The following is a 19,051-nucleotide window of genomic DNA, read 5'->3' as shown; positions in this document are numbered from 1 at the left end:
TTTAGTTATCAGGAGCATTCTGCTGTCCATTTGGAAAATCTTGAGGTGGACTCAAGCAGCATGTGAATAGAAAAGTCAACATGACCAATCAGAATATTACACACTAGTGTCACATCGATTACTGATTAATATGGAAATTTTATTACGAACACATGTTGTATTCAATGTCACTTTGATTACCTTCTTCTTACAATGCTTGTTGTATCCTCTGCTGTTCCATTCGAGTTGTGCTCAAATAGTATGGGTGGAAAAATAAGAAAAACCAATTCAACCAAGACTCATACTGAGTGAAAAATGTAAAACGTCATCCCATTCATTGTGATTCAGTAATGAAAATACTGGTGTCCTGTATCAAACTGTCTACAATGTCTATACCTTTTAGTTATCAGGAGCATTCTGCTGTCCATTTGGAAGATCTTGAGGTGGACTCAAGCAGCATGTGAATAGAAGACTCAACATGACCAATCAGAGTTTCACACACTAGTGTCACATCAATTACTGATTAATATGGAAATTTTATTATGTACACATGTTGTATTCAATGTCACTTTGATTACCTTCTTCTTACAATGCTTGTTGTATCCTCTGCTGTTCCATTCGAGTTGTGCTCAAATAGTATGGGTGGAAAAATAAGAAAAACCAATTCAACCAAGACTCATACTAAGTGAAAAATGTAAAACGTCATCCCATTCATTGTGATTCAGTAATGAAAATATTGGTGTCCTGTATCAAACTCTCTTCAATGTCTATACCTTTTAGTTATCAGGAGCATTCTGCTGTCCATTTGGAAGATCTTGAGGTGGACTCAAGCAGCATGTGAATAGAAGACTCAACATGACCAATCAGAGTTTCACACACTAGTGTCACATCAATTACTGATTAATATGGAAATTTTATTATGTACACATGTTGTATTCAATGTCACTTTGATTACCTTCTTCTTACAATGCTTGTTGTATCCTCTGCTGTTCCATTCGAGTTGTGCTCAAATAGTATGGGTGGAAAAATAAGAAAAACCAATTCAACAAAGACTCATACTGAGTGAAAAATGTAAAACGTCATCCCATTCATTGTGATTCAGTAATGAAAATACTGGTGTCCTGTATCAAACTGTCTACAATCTCTATACCTTTTAGTTATCAGGAGCATTCTGCTATCCATTTGGAAGATCTTGAGGTGGACTCAAGCAGCATGTGAATAGAAGTCTCAACATGACCAATCAGAGTTTCACACACTAGTGTCACATCAATTACTGATTAATATGGAAATTTTATTATGTACACATGTTGTAATCAATGTCACTTTGATTACCTTCTTCTTACAATGCTTGTTGTATCCTCTGCTGTTCCATTCGAGTTGTGCTCAAATAGTATGGGTGGAAAAATAAGAAAAACCAATTCAACCAAGACTCATACTGAGTGAAAAATGTAAAACGTCATCCCATTCATTGTGATTCAGTAATGAAAATACTGGTGTCCTGTATCAAACTGTCTACAATGTCTATACCTTTTAGTTATCAGGAGCATTCTGCTGTCCATTTGGAAAATCTTGAGGTGGACTCAAGCAGCATGTGAATAGAAAAGTCAACATGACCAATCAGAATATTACACACTAGTGTCACATCGATTACTGATTAATATGGAAATTTTATTATGAACACATGTTGTATTCAATGTCACTTTGATTACCTTCTTCTTACAATGCTTGTTGTATCCTCTGCTGTTCCATTCGAGTTGTGCTCAAATAGTATGGGTGGAAAAATAAGAAAAACCAATTCAACCAAGACTCATACTGAGTGAAAAATGTAAAACGTCATCCCATTCATTGTGATTCAGTAATGAAAATATTGGTGTCCTGTATCAAACTCTCTTCAATGTCTATACCTTTTAGTTATCAGGAGCATTCTGCTGTCCATTTGGAAAATCTTGAGGTGGACTCAAGCAGCATGTGAATAGAAAAGTCAACATGACCAATCAGAATATTACACACTAGTGTCACATCGATTACTGATTAATATGGAAATTTTATTACGAACACATGTTGTATTCAATGTCACTTTGATTACCTTCTTCTTACAATGCTTGTTGTATCCTCTGCTGTTCCATTCGAGTTGTGCTCAAATAGTATGGGTGGAAAAATAAGAAAAACCAATTCAACCAAGACTCATACTGAGTGAAAAATGTAAAATGTCATCCCATTCATTGTGATTCAGTAATGAAAATACTGGTGTCCTGTATCAAACTCTCTACAATGTCTATACCTTTTAGTTATCAGGAGCATTCTGCTGTCCATTTGGAAGATCTTGAGGTGGACTCAAGCAGCATGTGAATAGAAGAATCAACATGACCAATCAGAGTTTCACACACTAGTGTCACATCAATTACTGATTAATATGGAAATTTTATTATGTACACATGTTGTATTCAATGTCACTTTGATTACCTTCTTCTTACAATGCTTGTTGTATCCTCTGCTGTTCCATTCGAGTTGTGCTCAAATAGTATGGGTGGAAAAATAAGAAAAACCAATTCAACCAAGACTCATACTGAGTGAAAAATGTAAAACGTCATCCCATTCATTGTGATTCAGTAATGAAAATATTGGTGTCCTGTATCAAACTCTCTTCAATGTCTATACCTTTTAGTTATCAGGAGCATTCTGCTGTCCATTTGGAAGATCTTGAGGTGGACTCAAGCAGCATGTAAATAGAAGACTCAACATGACCAATCAGAGTTTCACACACTAGTGTCACATCAATTACTGATTAATATGGAAATTTTATTATGTACACATGTTGTAATCAATGTCACTTTGATTACCTTCTTCTTACAATGCTTGTTGTATCCTCTGCTGTTCCTTTTGAGTTGTGCTCAAATAGTATGGGTGGAAAAATAAGAAAAACCAATTCAACCAAGACTCATACTGAGTGAAAAATGTAAAACGTCATCCCATTCATTGTGATTCAGTAATGAAAATACTGGTGTCCTGTATCAAACTGTCTACAATGTCTATACCTTTTAGTTATCAGGAGCATTCTGCTGTCCATTTGGAAAATCTTGAGGTGGACTCAAGCAGCATGTGAATAGAAAAGTCAACATGACCAATCAGAATATTACACACTAGTGTCACATCGATTACTGATTAATATGGAAATTTTTTTATGAACACATGTTGTATTCAATGTCACTTTGATTACCTTCTTCTTACAATGCTTGTTGTATCCTCTGCTGTTCCATTCGAGTTGTGCTCAAATAGTATGGGTGGAAAAATAAGAAAAACCAATTCAACCAAGACTCATACTGAGTGAAAAATGTAAAACGTCATCCCATTCATTGTGATTCAGTAATGAAAATATTGGTGTCCTGTATCAAACTCTCTTCAATGTCTATACCTTTTAGTTATCAGGAGCATTCTGCTGTCCATTTGGAAGATCTTGAGGTGGACTCAAGCAGCATGTGAATAGAAGACTCAACATGACCAATCAGAGTTTCACACACTAGTGTCACATCAATTACTGATTAATATGGAAATTTTATTATGTACACATGTTGTATTCAATGTCACTTTGATTACCTTCTTCTTACAATGCTTGTTGTATCCTCTGCTGTTCCATTCGAGTTGTGCTCAAATAGTATGGGTGGAAAAATAAGAAAAACCAATTCAACAAAGACTCATACTGAGTGAAAAATGTAAAACGTCATCCCATTCATTGTGATTCAGTAATGAAAATACTGGTGTCCTGTATCAAACTGTCTACAATCTCTATACCTTTTAGTTATCAGGAGCATTCTGCTATCCATTTGGAAGATCTTGAGGTGGACTCAAGCAGCATGTGAATAGAAGTCTCAACATGACCAATCAGAGTTTCACACACTAGTGTCACATCAATTACTGATTAATATGGAAATTTTATTATGTACACATGTTGTAATCAATGTCACTTTGATTACCTTCTTCTTACAATGCTTGTTGTATCCTCTGCTGTTCCATTCGAGTTGTGCTCAAATAGTATGGGTGGAAAAATAAGAAAAACCAATTCAACCAAGACTCATACTGAGTGAAAAATGTAAAACGTCATCCCATTCATTGTGATTCAGTAATGAAAATACTGGTGTCCTGTATCAAACTGTCTACAATGTCTATACCTTTTAGTTATCAGGAGCATTCTGCTGTCCATTTGGAAAATCTTGAGGTGGACTCAAGCAGCATGTGAATAGAAAAGTCAACATGACCAATCAGAATATTACACACTAGTGTCACATCGATTACTGATTAATATGGAAATTTTATTATGAACACATGTTGTATTCAATGTCACTTTGATTACCTTCTTCTTACAATGCTTGTTGTATCCTCTGCTGTTCCATTCGAGTTGTGCTCAAATAGTATGGGTGGAAAAATAAGAAAAACCAATTCAACCAAGACTCATACTGAGTGAAAAATGTAAAACGTCATCCCATTCATTGTGATTCAGTAATGAAAATATTGGTGTCCTGTATCAAACTCTCTTCAATGTCTATACCTTTTAGTTATCAGGAGCATTCTGCTGTCCATTTGGAAAATCTTGAGGTGGACTCAAGCAGCATGTGAATAGAAAAGTCAACATGACCAATCAGAATATTACACACTAGTGTCACACCGATTACTGATTAATATGGAAATTTTATTACGAACACATGTTGTATTCAATGTCACTTTGATTACCTTCTTCTTACAATGCTTGTTGTATCCTCTGCTGTTCCATTCGAGTTGTGCTCAAATAGTATGGGTGGAAAAATAAGAAAAACCAATTCAACCAAGACTCATACTGAGTGAAAAATGTAAAATGTCATCCCATTCATTGTGATTCAGTAATGAAAATACTGGTGTCCTGTATCAAACTCTCTACAATGTCTATACCTTTTAGTTATCAGGAGCATTCTGCTGTCCATTTGGAAGATCTTGAGGTGGACTCAAGCAGCATGTGAATAGAAGAATCAACATGACCAATCAGAGTTTCACACACTAGTGTCACATCAATTACTGATTAATATGGAAATTTTATTATGTACACATGTTGTATTCAATGTCACTTTGATTACCTTCTTCTTACAATGCTTGTTGTATCCTCTGCTGTTCCATTCGAGTTGTGCTCAAATAGTATGGGTGGAAAAATAAGAAAAACCAATTCAACCAAGACTCATACTGAGTGAAAAATGTAAAACGTCATCCCATTCATTGTGATTCAGTAATGAAAATATTGGTGTCCTGTATCAAACTCTCTTCAATGTCTATACCTTTTAGTTATCAGGAGCATTCTGCTGTCCATTTGGAAGATCTTGAGGTGGACTCAAGCAGCATGTAAATAGAAGACTCAACATGACCAATCAGAGTTTCACACACTAGTGTCACATCAATTACTGATTAATATGGAAATTTTATTATGTACACATGTTGTAATCAATGTCACTTTGATTACCTTCTTCTTACAATGCTTGTTGTATCCTCTGCTGTTCCTTTTGAGTTGTGCTCAAATAGTATGGGTGGAAAAATAAGAAAAACCAATTCAACCAAGACTCATACTGAGTGAAAAATGTAAAACGTCATCCCATTCATTGTGATTCAGTAATGAAAATACTGGTGTCCTGTATCAAACTGTCTACAATGTCTATACCTTTTAGTTATCAGGAGCATTCTGCTGTCCATTTGGAAAATCTTGAGGTGGACTCAAGCAGCATGTGAATAGAAAAGTCAACATGACCAATCAGAATATTACACACTAGTGTCACATCGATTACTGATTAATATGGAAATTTTTTTATGAACACATGTTGTATTCAATGTCACTTTGATTACCTTCTTCTTACAATGCTTGTTGTATCCTCTGCTGTTCCATTCGAGTTGTGCTCAAATAGTATGGGTGGAAAAATAAGAAAAACCAATTCAACCAAGACTCATACTGAGTGAAAAATGTAAAACGTCATCCCATTCATTGTGATTCAGTAATGAAAATATTGGTGTCCTGTATCAAACTCTCTTCAATGTCTATACCTTTTAGTTATCAGGAGCATTCTGCAGTCCATTTGGAAGATCTTGAGGTGGACTCAAGCAGCATGTGAATAGAAGACTCAACATGACCAATCAGAGTTTCACACACTAGTGTCACATCAATTACTGATTAATATGGAAATTTTATTATGTACACATGTTGTAATCAATGTCACTTTGATTACCTTCTTCTTACAATGCTTGTTGTATCCTCTGCTGTTCCATTCGAGTTGTGCTCAAATAGTATGGGTGGAAAAATAAGAAAAACCAATTCAACCAAGACTCATACTGAGTGAAAAATGTAAAACGTCATCCCATTCATTGTGATTCAGTAATGAAAATATTGGTGTCCTGTATCAAACTGTCTACAATGTCTATACCTTTTAGTTATCAGGAGCATTCTGCTGTCCATTTGGAAGATCTTGAGGTGGACTCAAGCAGCATGTGAATAGAAGACTCAACATGACCAATCAGAGTTTCACACACTAGTGTCACATCAATTACTGATTAATATGGAAATTTTATTATGTACACATGTTGTATTCAATGTCACTTTGATTACCTTCTTCTTACAATGCTTGTTGTATCCTCTGCTGTTCCATTCGAGTTGTGCTCAAATAGTATGGGTGGAAAAATAAGAAAAACCAATTCAACCAAGACTCATACTAAGTGAAAAATGTAAAATGTCATCCCATTCATTGTGATTCAGTAATGAAAATATTGGTGTCCTGTATCAAACTCTCTTCAATGTCTATACCTTTTAGTTATCAGGAGCATTCTGCTGTCCATTTGGAAGATCTTGAGGTGGACTCAAGCAGCATGTGAATAGAAGACTCAACATGACCAATCAGAGTTTCACACAGTGTCACATCAATTACTGATTAATATGGAAATTTTATTATGTACACATGTTGTAATCAATGTCACTTTGATTACCTTCTTCTTACAATGCTTGTTGTATCCTCTGCTGTTCCATTCGAGTTGTGCTCAAATAGTATGGGTGGAAAAATAAGAAAAAGCAATTCAACCAAGACTCATACTGAGTGAAAAATGTAAAACGTCATCCCATTCATTGTGATTCAGTAATGAAAATACTGGTGTCCTGTATCAAACTGTCTACAATGTCTATACCTTTTAGTTATCAGGAGCATTCTGCTGTCCATTTGGAAAATCTTGAGGTGGACTCAAGCAGCATGTGAATAGAAGACTCAACATGACCAATCAGAGTTTCACACACTAGTGTCACATCAATTACTGATTAATATGGAAATTTTATTATGTACACATGTTGTATTCAATGTCACTTTGATTACCTTCTTCTTACAATGCTTGTTGTATCCTCTGCTGTTCCATTCGAGTTGTGCTCAAATAGTATGGGTGGAAAAATAAGAAAAACCAATTCAACCAAGACTCATACTGAGTGAAAAATGTAAAACGTCATCCCATTCATTGTGATTCAGTAATGAAAATATTGGTGTCCTGTATCAAACTCTCTTCAATGTCTATACCTTTTAGTTATCAGGAGCATTCTGCTGTCCATTTGGAAGATCTTGAGGTGGACTCAAGCAGCATGTAAATAGAAGACTCAACATGACCAATCAGAGTTTCACACACTAGTGTCACATCAATTACTGATTAATATGGAAATTTTATTATGTACACATGTTGTAATCAATGTCACTTTGATTACCTTCTTCTTACAATGCTTGTTGTATCCTCTGCTGTTCCTTTTGAGTTGTGCTCAAATAGTATGGGTGGAAAAATAAGAAAAACCAATTCAACCAAGACTCATACTGAGTGAAAAATGTAAAACGTCATCCCATTCATTGTGATTCAGTAATGAAAATACTGGTGTCCTGTATCAAACTGTCTACAATGTCTATACCTTTTAGTTATCAGGAGCATTCTGCTGTCCATTTGGAAAATCTTGAGGTGGACTCAAGCAGCATGTGAATAGAAAAGTCAACATGACCAATCAGAATATTACACACTAGTGTCACATCGATTACTGATTAATATGGAAATTTTTTTATGAACACATGTTGTATTCAATGTCACTTTGATTACCTTCTTCTTACAATGCTTGTTGTATCCTCTGCTGTTCCATTCGAGTTGTGCTCAAATAGTATGGGTGGAAAAATAAGAAAAACCAATTCAACCAAGACTCATACTGAGTGAAAAATGTAAAACGTCATCCCATTCATTGTGATTCAGTAATGAAAATATTGGTGTCCTGTATCAAACTCTCTTCAATGTCTATACCTTTTAGTTATCAGGAGCATTCTGCAGTCCATTTGGAAGATCTTGAGGTGGACTCAAGCAGCATGTGAATAGAAGACTCAACATGACCAATCAGAGTTTCACACACTAGTGTCACATCAATTACTGATTAATATGGAAATTTTATTATGTACACATGTTGTAATCAATGTCACTTTGATTACCTTCTTCTTACAATGCTTGTTGTATCCTCTGCTGTTCCATTCGAGTTGTGCTCAAATAGTATGGGTGGAAAAATAAGAAAAACCAATTCAACCAAGACTCATACTGAGTGAAAAATGTAAAACGTCATCCCATTCATTGTGATTCAGTAATGAAAATATTGGTGTCCTGTATCAAACTGTCTACAATGTCTATACCTTTTAGTTATCAGGAGCATTCTGCTGTCCATTTGGAAGATCTTGAGGTGGACTCAAGCAGCATGTGAATAGAAGACTCAACATGACCAATCAGAGTTTCACACACTAGTGTCACATCAATTACTGATTAATATGGAAATTTTATTATGTACACATGTTGTATTCAATGTCACTTTGATTACCTTCTTCTTACAATGCTTGTTGTATCCTCTGCTGTTCCATTCGAGTTGTGCTCAAATAGTATGGGTGGAAAAATAAGAAAAACCAATTCAACCAAGACTCATACTAAGTGAAAAATGTAAAATGTCATCCCATTCATTGTGATTCAGTAATGAAAATATTGGTGTCCTGTATCAAACTCTCTTCAATGTCTATACCTTTTAGTTATCAGGAGCATTCTGCTGTCCATTTGGAAGATCTTGAGGTGGACTCAAGCAGCATGTGAATAGAAGACTCAACATGACCAATCAGAGTTTCACACAGTGTCACATCAATTACTGATTAATATGGAAATTTTATTATGTACACATGTTGTAATCAATGTCACTTTGATTACCTTCTTCTTACAATGCTTGTTGTATCCTCTGCTGTTCCATTCGAGTTGTGCTCAAATAGTATGGGTGGAAAAATAAGAAAAACCAATTCAACCAAGACTCATACTGAGTGAAAAATGTAAAACGTCATCCCATTCATTGTGATTCAGTAATGAAAATACTGGTGTCCTGTATCAAACTGTCTACAATGTCTATACCTTTTAGTTATCAGGAGCATTCTGCTGTCCATTTGGAAAATCTTGAGGTGGACTCAAGCAGCATGTGAATAGAAGACTCAACATGACCAATCAGAGTTTCACACACTAGTGTCACATCAATTACTGATTAATATGGAAATTTTATTATGTACACATGTTGTATTCAATGTCACTTTGATTACCTTCTTCTTACAATGCTTGTTGTATCCTCTGCTGTTCCATTCGAGTTGTGCTCAAATAGTATGGGTGGAAAAATAAGAAAAACCAATTCAACCAAGACTCATACTAAGTGAAAAATGTAAAACGTCATCCCATTCATTGTGATTCAGTAATGAAAATATTGGTGTCCTGTATCAAACTCTCTTCAATGTCTATACCTTTTAGTTATCAGGAGCATTCTGCTGTCCATTTGGAAGATCTTGAGGTGGACTCAAGCAGCATGTGAATAGAAGACTCAACATGACCAATCAGAGTTTCACACACTAGTGTCACATCAATTACTGATTAATATGGAAATTTTATTATGTACACATGTTGTATTCAATGTCACTTTTATTACCTTCTTCTTACAATGCTTGTTGTATCCTCTGCTGTTCCATTCGAGTTGTGCTCAAATAGTATGGGTGGAAAAATAAGAAAAACCAATTCAACCAAGACTCATACTGAGTGAAAAATGTAAAACGTCATCCCATTCATTGTGATTCAGTAATGAAAATATTGGTGTCCTGTATCAAACTCTCTTCAATGTCTATACCTTTTAGTTATCAGGAGCATTCTGCTGTCCATTTGGAAAATCTTGAGGTGGACTCAAGCAGCATGTGAATAGAAAAGTCAACATGACCAATCAGAATATTACACACTAGTGTCACATCGATTACTGATTAATATGGAAATTTTATTACGAACACATGTTGTATTCAATGTCACTTTGATTACCTTCTTCTTACAATGCTTGTTGTATCCTCTGCTGTTCCATTCGAGTTGTGCTCAAATAGTATGGGTGGAAAAATAAGAAAAACCAATTCAACCAAGACTAATACTGAGTGAAAAATGTAAAACGTCATCCCATTCATTGTGATTCAGTAATGAAAATATTGGTGTCCTGTATCAAACTCTCTTCAATGTCTATACCTTTTAGTTATCAGGAGCATTCTGCTGTCCATTTGGAAAATCTTGAGGTGGACTCAAGCAGCATGTGAATAGAAAAGTCAACATGACCAATCAGAATATTACACACTAGTGTCACATCGATTACTGATTAATATGGAAATTTTATTACGAACACATGTTGTATTCAATGTCACTTTGATTACCTTCTTCTTACAATGCTTGTTGTATCCTCTGCTGTTCCATTCGAGTTGTGCTCAAATAGTATGGGTGGAAAAATAAGAAAAACCAATTCAACCAAGACTAATACTGAGTGAAAAATGTAAAATGTCATCCCATTCATTGTGATTCAGTAATGAAAATATTGGTGTCCTGTATCAAACTCTCTTCAATGTCTATACCTTTTAGTTATCAGGAGCATTCTGCTGTCCATTTGGAAAATCTTGAGGTGGACTCAAGCAGCATGTGAATAGAAGACTCAACATGACCAATCAGAGTTTCACACACTAGTGTCACATCAATTACTGATTAATATGGAAATTTTATTATGTACACATGTTTTATTCAATGTCACTTTGATTACCTTCTTCTTACAATGCTTGTTGTATCCTCTGCTGTTCCATTCGAGTTGTGCTCAAATAGTATGGGTGGAAAAATAAGAAAAACCAATTCAACCAAGACTCATACTAAGTGAAAAATGTAAAACGTCATCCCATTCATTGTGATTCAGTAATGAAAATATTGGTGTCCTGTATCAAACTCTCTTCAATGTCTATACCTTTTAGTTATCAGGAGCATTCTGCTGTCCATTTGGAAAATCTTGAGGTGGACTCAAGCAGCATGTGAATAGAAAAGTCAACATGACCAATCAGAATATTACACACTAGTGTCACATCGATTACTGATTAATATGGAAATTTTATTATGAACACATGTTGTATTCAATGTCACTTTGATTACCTTCTTCTTACAATGCTTGTTGTATCCTCTGCTGTTCCATTCGAGTTGTGCTCAAATAGTATGGGTGGAAAAATAAGAAAAACCAATTCAACCAAGACTCATACTGAGTGAAAAATGTAAAACGTCATCCCATTCATTGTGATTCAGTAATGAAAATATTGGTGTCCTGTATCAAACTGTCTACAATGTCTATACCTTTTAGTTATCAGGAGCATTCTGCTGTCCATTTGGAAGATCTTGAGGTGGACTCAAGCAGCATGTGAATAGAAGACTCAACATGACCAATCAGAGTTTCACACACTAGTGTCACATCAATTACTGATTAATATGGAAATTTTATTATGTACACATGTTGTATTCAATGTCACTTTGATTACCTTCTTCTTACAATGCTTGTTGTATCCTCTGCTGTTCCATTCGAGTTGTGCTCAAATAGTATGGGTGGAAAAATAAGAAAAACCAATTCAACCAAGACTCATACTAAGTGAAAAATGTAAAATGTCATCCCATTCATTGTGATTCAGTAATGAAAATATTGGTGTCCTGTATCAAACTCTCTTCAATGTCTATACCTTTTAGTTATCAGGAGCATTCTGCTGTCCATTTGGAAGATCTTGAGGTGGACTCAAGCAGCATGTGAATAGAAGACTCAACATGACCAATCAGAGTTTCACACAGTGTCACATCAATTACTGATTAATATGGAAATTTTATTATGTACACATGTTGTAATCAATGTCACTTTGATTACCTTCTTCTTACAATGCTTGTTGTATCCTCTGCTGTTCCATTCGAGTTGTGCTCAAATAGTATGGGTGGAAAAATAAGAAAAACCAATTCAACCAAGACTCATACTAAGTGAAAAATGTAAAACGTCATCCCATTCATTGTGATTCAGTAATGAAAATATTGGTGTCCTGTATCAAACTCTCTTCAATGTCTATACCTTTTAGTTATCAGGAGCATTCTGCTGTCCATTTGGAAGATCTTGAGGTGGACTCAAGCAGCATGTGAATAGAAGACTCAACATGACCAATCAGAGTTTCACACACTAGTGTCACATCAATTACTGATTAATATGGAAATTTTATTATGTACACATGTTGTATTCAATGTCACTTTTATTACCTTCTTCTTACAATGCTTGTTGTATCCTCTGCTGTTCCATTCGAGTTGTGCTCAAATAGTATGGGTGGAAAAATAAGAAAAACCAATTCAACCAAGACTCATACTGAGTGAAAAATGTAAAACGTCATCCCATTCATTGTGATTCAGTAATGAAAATATTGGTGTCCTGTATCAAACTCTCTTCAATGTCTATACCTTTTAGTTATCAGGAGCATTCTGCTGTCCATTTGGAAAATCTTGAGGTGGACTCAAGCAGCATGTGAATAGAAAAGTCAACATGACCAATCAGAATATTACACACTAGTGTCACATCGATTACTGATTAATATGGAAATTTTATTACGAACACATGTTGTATTCAATGTCACTTTGATTACCTTCTTCTTACAATGCTTGTTGTATCCTCTGCTGTTCCATTCGAGTTGTGCTCAAATAGTATGGGTGGAAAAATAAGAAAAACCAATTCAACCAAGACTAATACTGAGTGAAAAATGTAAAACGTCATCCCATTCATTGTGATTCAGTAATGAAAATATTGGTGTCCTGTATCAAACTCTCTTCAATGTCTATACCTTTTAGTTATCAGGAGCATTCTGCTGTCCATTTGGAAAATCTTGAGGTGGACTCAAGCAGCATGTGAATAGAAAAGTCAACATGACCAATCAGAATATTACACACTAGTGTCACATCGATTACTGATTAATATGGAAATTTTATTACGAACACATGTTGTATTCAATGTCACTTTGATTACCTTCTTCTTACAATGCTTGTTGTATCCTCTGCTGTTCCATTCGAGTTGTGCTCAAATAGTATGGGTGGAAAAATAAGAAAAACCAATTCAACCAAGACTAATACTGAGTGAAAAATGTAAAATGTCATCCCATTCATTGTGATTCAGTAATGAAAATATTGGTGTCCTGTATCAAACTCTCTTCAATGTCTATACCTTTTAGTTATCAGGAGCATTCTGCTGTCCATTTGGAAAATCTTGAGGTGGACTCAAGCAGCATGTGAATAGAAGACTCAACATGACCAATCAGAGTTTCACACACTAGTGTCACATCAATTACTGATTAATATGGAAATTTTATTATGTACACATGTTTTATTCAATGTCACTTTGATTACCTTCTTCTTACAATGCTTGTTGTATCCTCTGCTGTTCCATTCGAGTTGTGCTCAAATAGTATGGGTGGAAAAATAAGAAAAACCAATTCAACCAAGACTCATACTAAGTGAAAAATGTAAAACGTCATCCCATTCATTGTGATTCAGTAATGAAAATATTGGTGTCCTGTATCAAACTCTCTTCAATGTCTATACCTTTTAGTTATCAGGAGCATTCTGCTGTCCATTTGGAAAATCTTGAGGTGGACTCAAGCAGCATGTGAATAGAAAAGTCAACATGACCAATCAGAATATTACACACTAGTGTCACATCGATTACTGATTAATATGGAAATTTTATTATGAACACATGTTGTATTCAATGTCACTTTGATTACCTTCTTCTTACAATGCTTGTTGTATCCTCTGCTGTTCCATTCGAGTTGTGCTCAAATAGTATGGGTGGAAAAATAAGAAAAACCAATTCAACCAAGACTCATACTGAGTGAAAAATGTAAAACGTCATCCCATTCATTGTGATTCAGTAATGAAAATATTGGTGTCCTGTATCAAACTGTCTACAATGTCTATACCTTTTAGTTATCAGGAGCATTCTGCTGTCCATTTGGAAGATCTTGAGGTGGACTCAAGCAGCATGTGAATAGAAGACTCAACATGACCAATCAGAGTTTCACACACTAGTGTCACATCAATTACTGATTAATATGGAAATTTTATTATGTACACATGTTGTATTCAATGTCACTTTGATTACCTTCTTCTTACAATGCTTGTTGTATCCTCTGCTGTTCCATTCGAGTTGTGCTCAAATAGTATGGGTGGAAAAATAAGAAAAACCAATTCAACCAAGACTCATACTAAGTGAAAAATGTAAAATGTCATCCCATTCATTGTGATTCAGTAATGAAAATATTGGTGTCCTGTATCAAACTCTCTTCAATGTCTATACCTTTTAGTTATCAGGAGCATTCTGCTGTCCATTTGGAAGATCTTGAGGTGGACTCAAGCAGCATGTGAATAGAAGACTCAACATGACCAATCAGAGTTTCACACAGTGTCACATCAATTACTGATTAATATGGAAATTTTATTATGTACACATGTTGTAATCAATGTCACTTTGATTACCTTCTTCTTACAGTGCTTGTTGTATCCTCTGCTGTTCCATTCGAGTTGTGCTCAAATAGTATGGGTGGAAAAATAAGAAAAACCAATTCAACCAAGACTCATACTGAGTGAAAAATGTAAAACGTCATCCCATTCATTGTGATTCAGTAATGAAAATACTGGTGTCCTGTATCAAACTGTCTACAATGTCTATACCTTTTAGTTATCAGGAGCATTCTGCTGTCCATTTGGAAAATCTTGAGGTGGACTCAAGCAGCATGTGAATAGAAGACTCAACATGACCAATCAGAGTTTCACACACTAGTGTCACATCAATTACTGATTAATATGGAAATTTTATTATGTACACATGTTGTATTCAATGTCACTTTGATTACCTTCTTCTTACAATGCTTGTTGTATCCTCTGCTGTTCCATTCGAGTTGTGCTCAAATAGTATGGGTGGAAAAATAAGAAAAACCAATTCAACCAAGACTCATACTAAGTGAAAAATGTAAAATGTCATCCCATTCATTGTGATTCAGTAATGAAAATATTGGTGTCCTGTATCAAACTCTCTTCAATGTCTATACCTTTTAGTTATCAGGAGCATTCTGCTGTCCATTTGGAAGATCTTGAGGTGGACTCAAGCAGCATGTGAATAGAAGACTCAACATGACCAATCAGAGTTTCACACACTAGTGTCACATCAATTACTGATTAATATGGAAATTTTATTATGTACACATGTTGTATTCAATGTCACTTTTATTACCTTCTTCTTACAATGCTTGTTGTATCCTCTGCTGTTCCATTCGAGTTGTGCTCAAATAGTATGGGTGGAAAAATAAGAAAAACCAATTCAACCAAGACTCATACTGAGTGAAAAATGTAAAACGTCATCCCATTCATTGTGATTCAGTAATGAAAATATTGGTGTCCTGTATCAAACTCTCTTCAATGTCTATACCTTTTAGTTATCAGGAGCATTCTGCTGTCCATTTGGAAAATCTTGAGGTGGACTCAAGCAGCATGTGAATAGAAAAGTCAACATGACCAATCAGAATATTACACACTAGTGTCACATCGATTACTGATTAATATGGAAATTTTATTACGAACACATGTTGTATTCAATGTCACTTTGATTACCTTCTTCTTACAATGCTTGTTGTATCCTCTGCTGTTCCATTCGAGTTGTGCTCAAATAGTATGGGTGGAAAAATAAGAAAAACCAATTCAACCAAGACTAATACTGAGTGAAAAATGTAAAACGTCATCCCATTCATTGTGATTCAGTAATGAAAATATTGGTGTCCTGTATCAAACTCTCTTCAATGTCTATACCTTTTAGTTATCAGGAGCATTCTGCTGTCCATTTGGAAAATCTTGAGGTGGACTCAAGCAGCATGTGAATAGAAAAGTCAACATGACCAATCAGAATATTACACACTAGTGTCACATCGATTACTGATTAATATGGAAATTTTATTACGAACACATGTTGTATTCAATGTCACTTTGATTACCTTCTTCTTACAATGCTTGTTGTATCCTCTGCTGTTCCATTCGAGTTGTGCTCAAATAGTATGGGTGGAAAAATAAGAAAAACCAATTCAACCAAGACTAATACTGAGTGAAAAATGTAAAATGTCATCCCATTCATTGTGATTCAGTAATGAAAATATTGGTGTCCTGTATCAAACTCTCTTCAATGTCTATACCTTTTAGTTATCAGGAGCATTCTGCTGTCCATTTGGAAAATCTTGAGGTGGACTCAAGCAGCATGTGAATAGAAGACTCAACATGACCAATCAGAGTTTCACACACTAGTGTCACATCAATTACTGATTAATATGGAAATTTTATTATGTACACATGTTTTATTCAATGTCACTTTGATTACCTTCTTCTTACAATGCTTGTTGTATCCTCTGCTGTTCCATTCGAGTTGTGCTCAAATAGTATGGGTGGAAAAATAAGAAAAACCAATTCAACCAAGACTCATACTAAGTGAAAAATGTAAAACGTCATCCCATTCATTGTGATTCAGTAATGAAAATATTGGTGTCCTGTATCAAACTCTCTTCAATGTCTATACCTTTTAGTTATCAGGAGCATTCTGCTGTCCATTTGGAAAATCTTGAGGTGGACTCAAGCAGCATGTGAATAGAAAAGTCAACATGACCAATCAGAATATTACACACTAGTGTCACATCGATTACTGATTAATATGGAAATTTTATTATGAACACATGTTGTGTTCAATGTCACTTTGATTACCTTCTTCTTACAATGCTTGTTGTATCCTCTGCTGTTCCATTCGAGTTGTGCTCAAATAGTATGGGTGGAAAAATAAGAAAAACCAATTCAACCAAGACTCATACTGAGTGAAAAATGTAAAACGTCATCCCATTCATTGTGATTCAGTAATGAAAATACTGGTGTCCTGTATCAAACTGTCTACAATGTCTATACCTTTTAGTTATCAGGAGCATTCTGCTGTCCATTTGGAAGATCTTGAGGTGGACTCAAGCAGCATGTGAATAGAAGACTCAACATGACCAATCAGAGTTTCACACACTAGTGTCACATCAATTACTGATTAATATGGAAATTTTATTATGTACACATGTTGTATTCAATGTCACTTTGATTACCTTCTTCTTACAATGCTTGTTGTATCCTCTGCTGTTCCATTCGAGTTGTGCTCAAATAGTATGGGTGGAAAAATAAGAAAAACCAATTCAACCAAGACTCATACTGAGTGAAAAATGTAAAACGTCATCCCATTCATTGTGATTCAGTAATGAAAATACTGGTGTCCTGTATCAAACTGTCTACAATGTCTATACCTTTTAGTTATCAGGAGCATTCTGCTGTCCATTTGGAAAATCTTGAGGTGGACTCAAGCAGCATGTGAATAGAAAAGTCAACATGACCAATCAGAATATTACACACTAGTGTCACATCGATTACTGATTAATATGGAAATTTTTTTATGAACACATGTTGTATTCAATGTCACTTTGATTACCTTCTTCTTACAATGCTTGTTGTATCCTCTGCTGTTCCATTCGAGTTGTGCTCAAATAGTATGGGTGGAAAAATAAGAAAAACCAATTCAACCAAGACTCATACTGAGTGAAAAATGTAAAACGTCATCCCATTCATTGTGATTCAGTAATGAAAATATTGGTGTCCTGTATCAAACTCTCTTCAATGTCTATACCTTTTAGTTATCAGGAGCATTCTGCAGTCCATTTGGAAGATCTTGAGGTGGACTCAAGCAGCATGTGAATAGAAGACTCAACATGACCAATCAGAGTTTCACACACTAGTGTCACATCAATTACTGATTAATATGGAAATTTTATTATGTACACGTGTTGTAATCAATGTCACTTTGATTACCTTCTTCTTACAATGCTTGTTGTATCCTCTGCTGTTCCATTCGAGTTGTGCTCAAATAGTATGGGTGGAAAAATAAGAAAAACCAATTCAACCAAGACTCATACTGAGTGAAAAATGTAAAACGTCATCCCATTCATTGTGATTCAGTAATGAAAATATTGGTGTCCTGTATCAAACTGTCTACAATGTCTATACCTTTTAGTTATCAGGAGCATTCTGCTGTCCATTTGGAAGATCTTGAGGTGGACTCAACCAGCATGTGAATAGAAGACTCAACATGACCAATCAGAGTTTCACACACTAGTGTCACATCAATTACTGATTAATATGGAAATTTTATTATGTACACATGTTTTATTCAATGTCACTTTGATTACCTTCTTCTTACAATGCTTGTTGTATCCTCTGCTGTTCCATTCGAGTTGTGCTCAAATAGTATGGGTGGAAAAATAAGAAAAACCAATTCAACCAAGACTCATACTAAGTGAAAAATGTAAAACGTCATCCCATTCATTGTGATTCAGTAATGAAAATATTGGTGTCCTGTATCAAACTCTCTTCAATGTCTATACCTTTTAGTTATCAGGAGCATTCTGCTGTCCATTTGGAAAATCTTGAGGTGGACTCAAGCAGCATGTGAATAGAAAAGTCAACATGACCAATCAGAATATTACACACTAGTGTCACATCGATTACTGATTAATATGGAAATTTTATTATGAACACATGTTGTGTTCAATGTCACTTTGATTACCTTCTTCTTACAATGCTTGTTGTATCCTCTGCT

Source organism: Brachyhypopomus gauderio, chromosome 2, assembly GCF_052324685.1.
Source record: "Brachyhypopomus gauderio isolate BG-103 chromosome 2, BGAUD_0.2, whole genome shotgun sequence".
In the NCBI taxonomy this organism is placed as follows: Eukaryota; Metazoa; Chordata; class Actinopteri; order Gymnotiformes; family Hypopomidae; genus Brachyhypopomus; species Brachyhypopomus gauderio.
Note: the sequence above shows the minus strand (reverse complement) of the source record.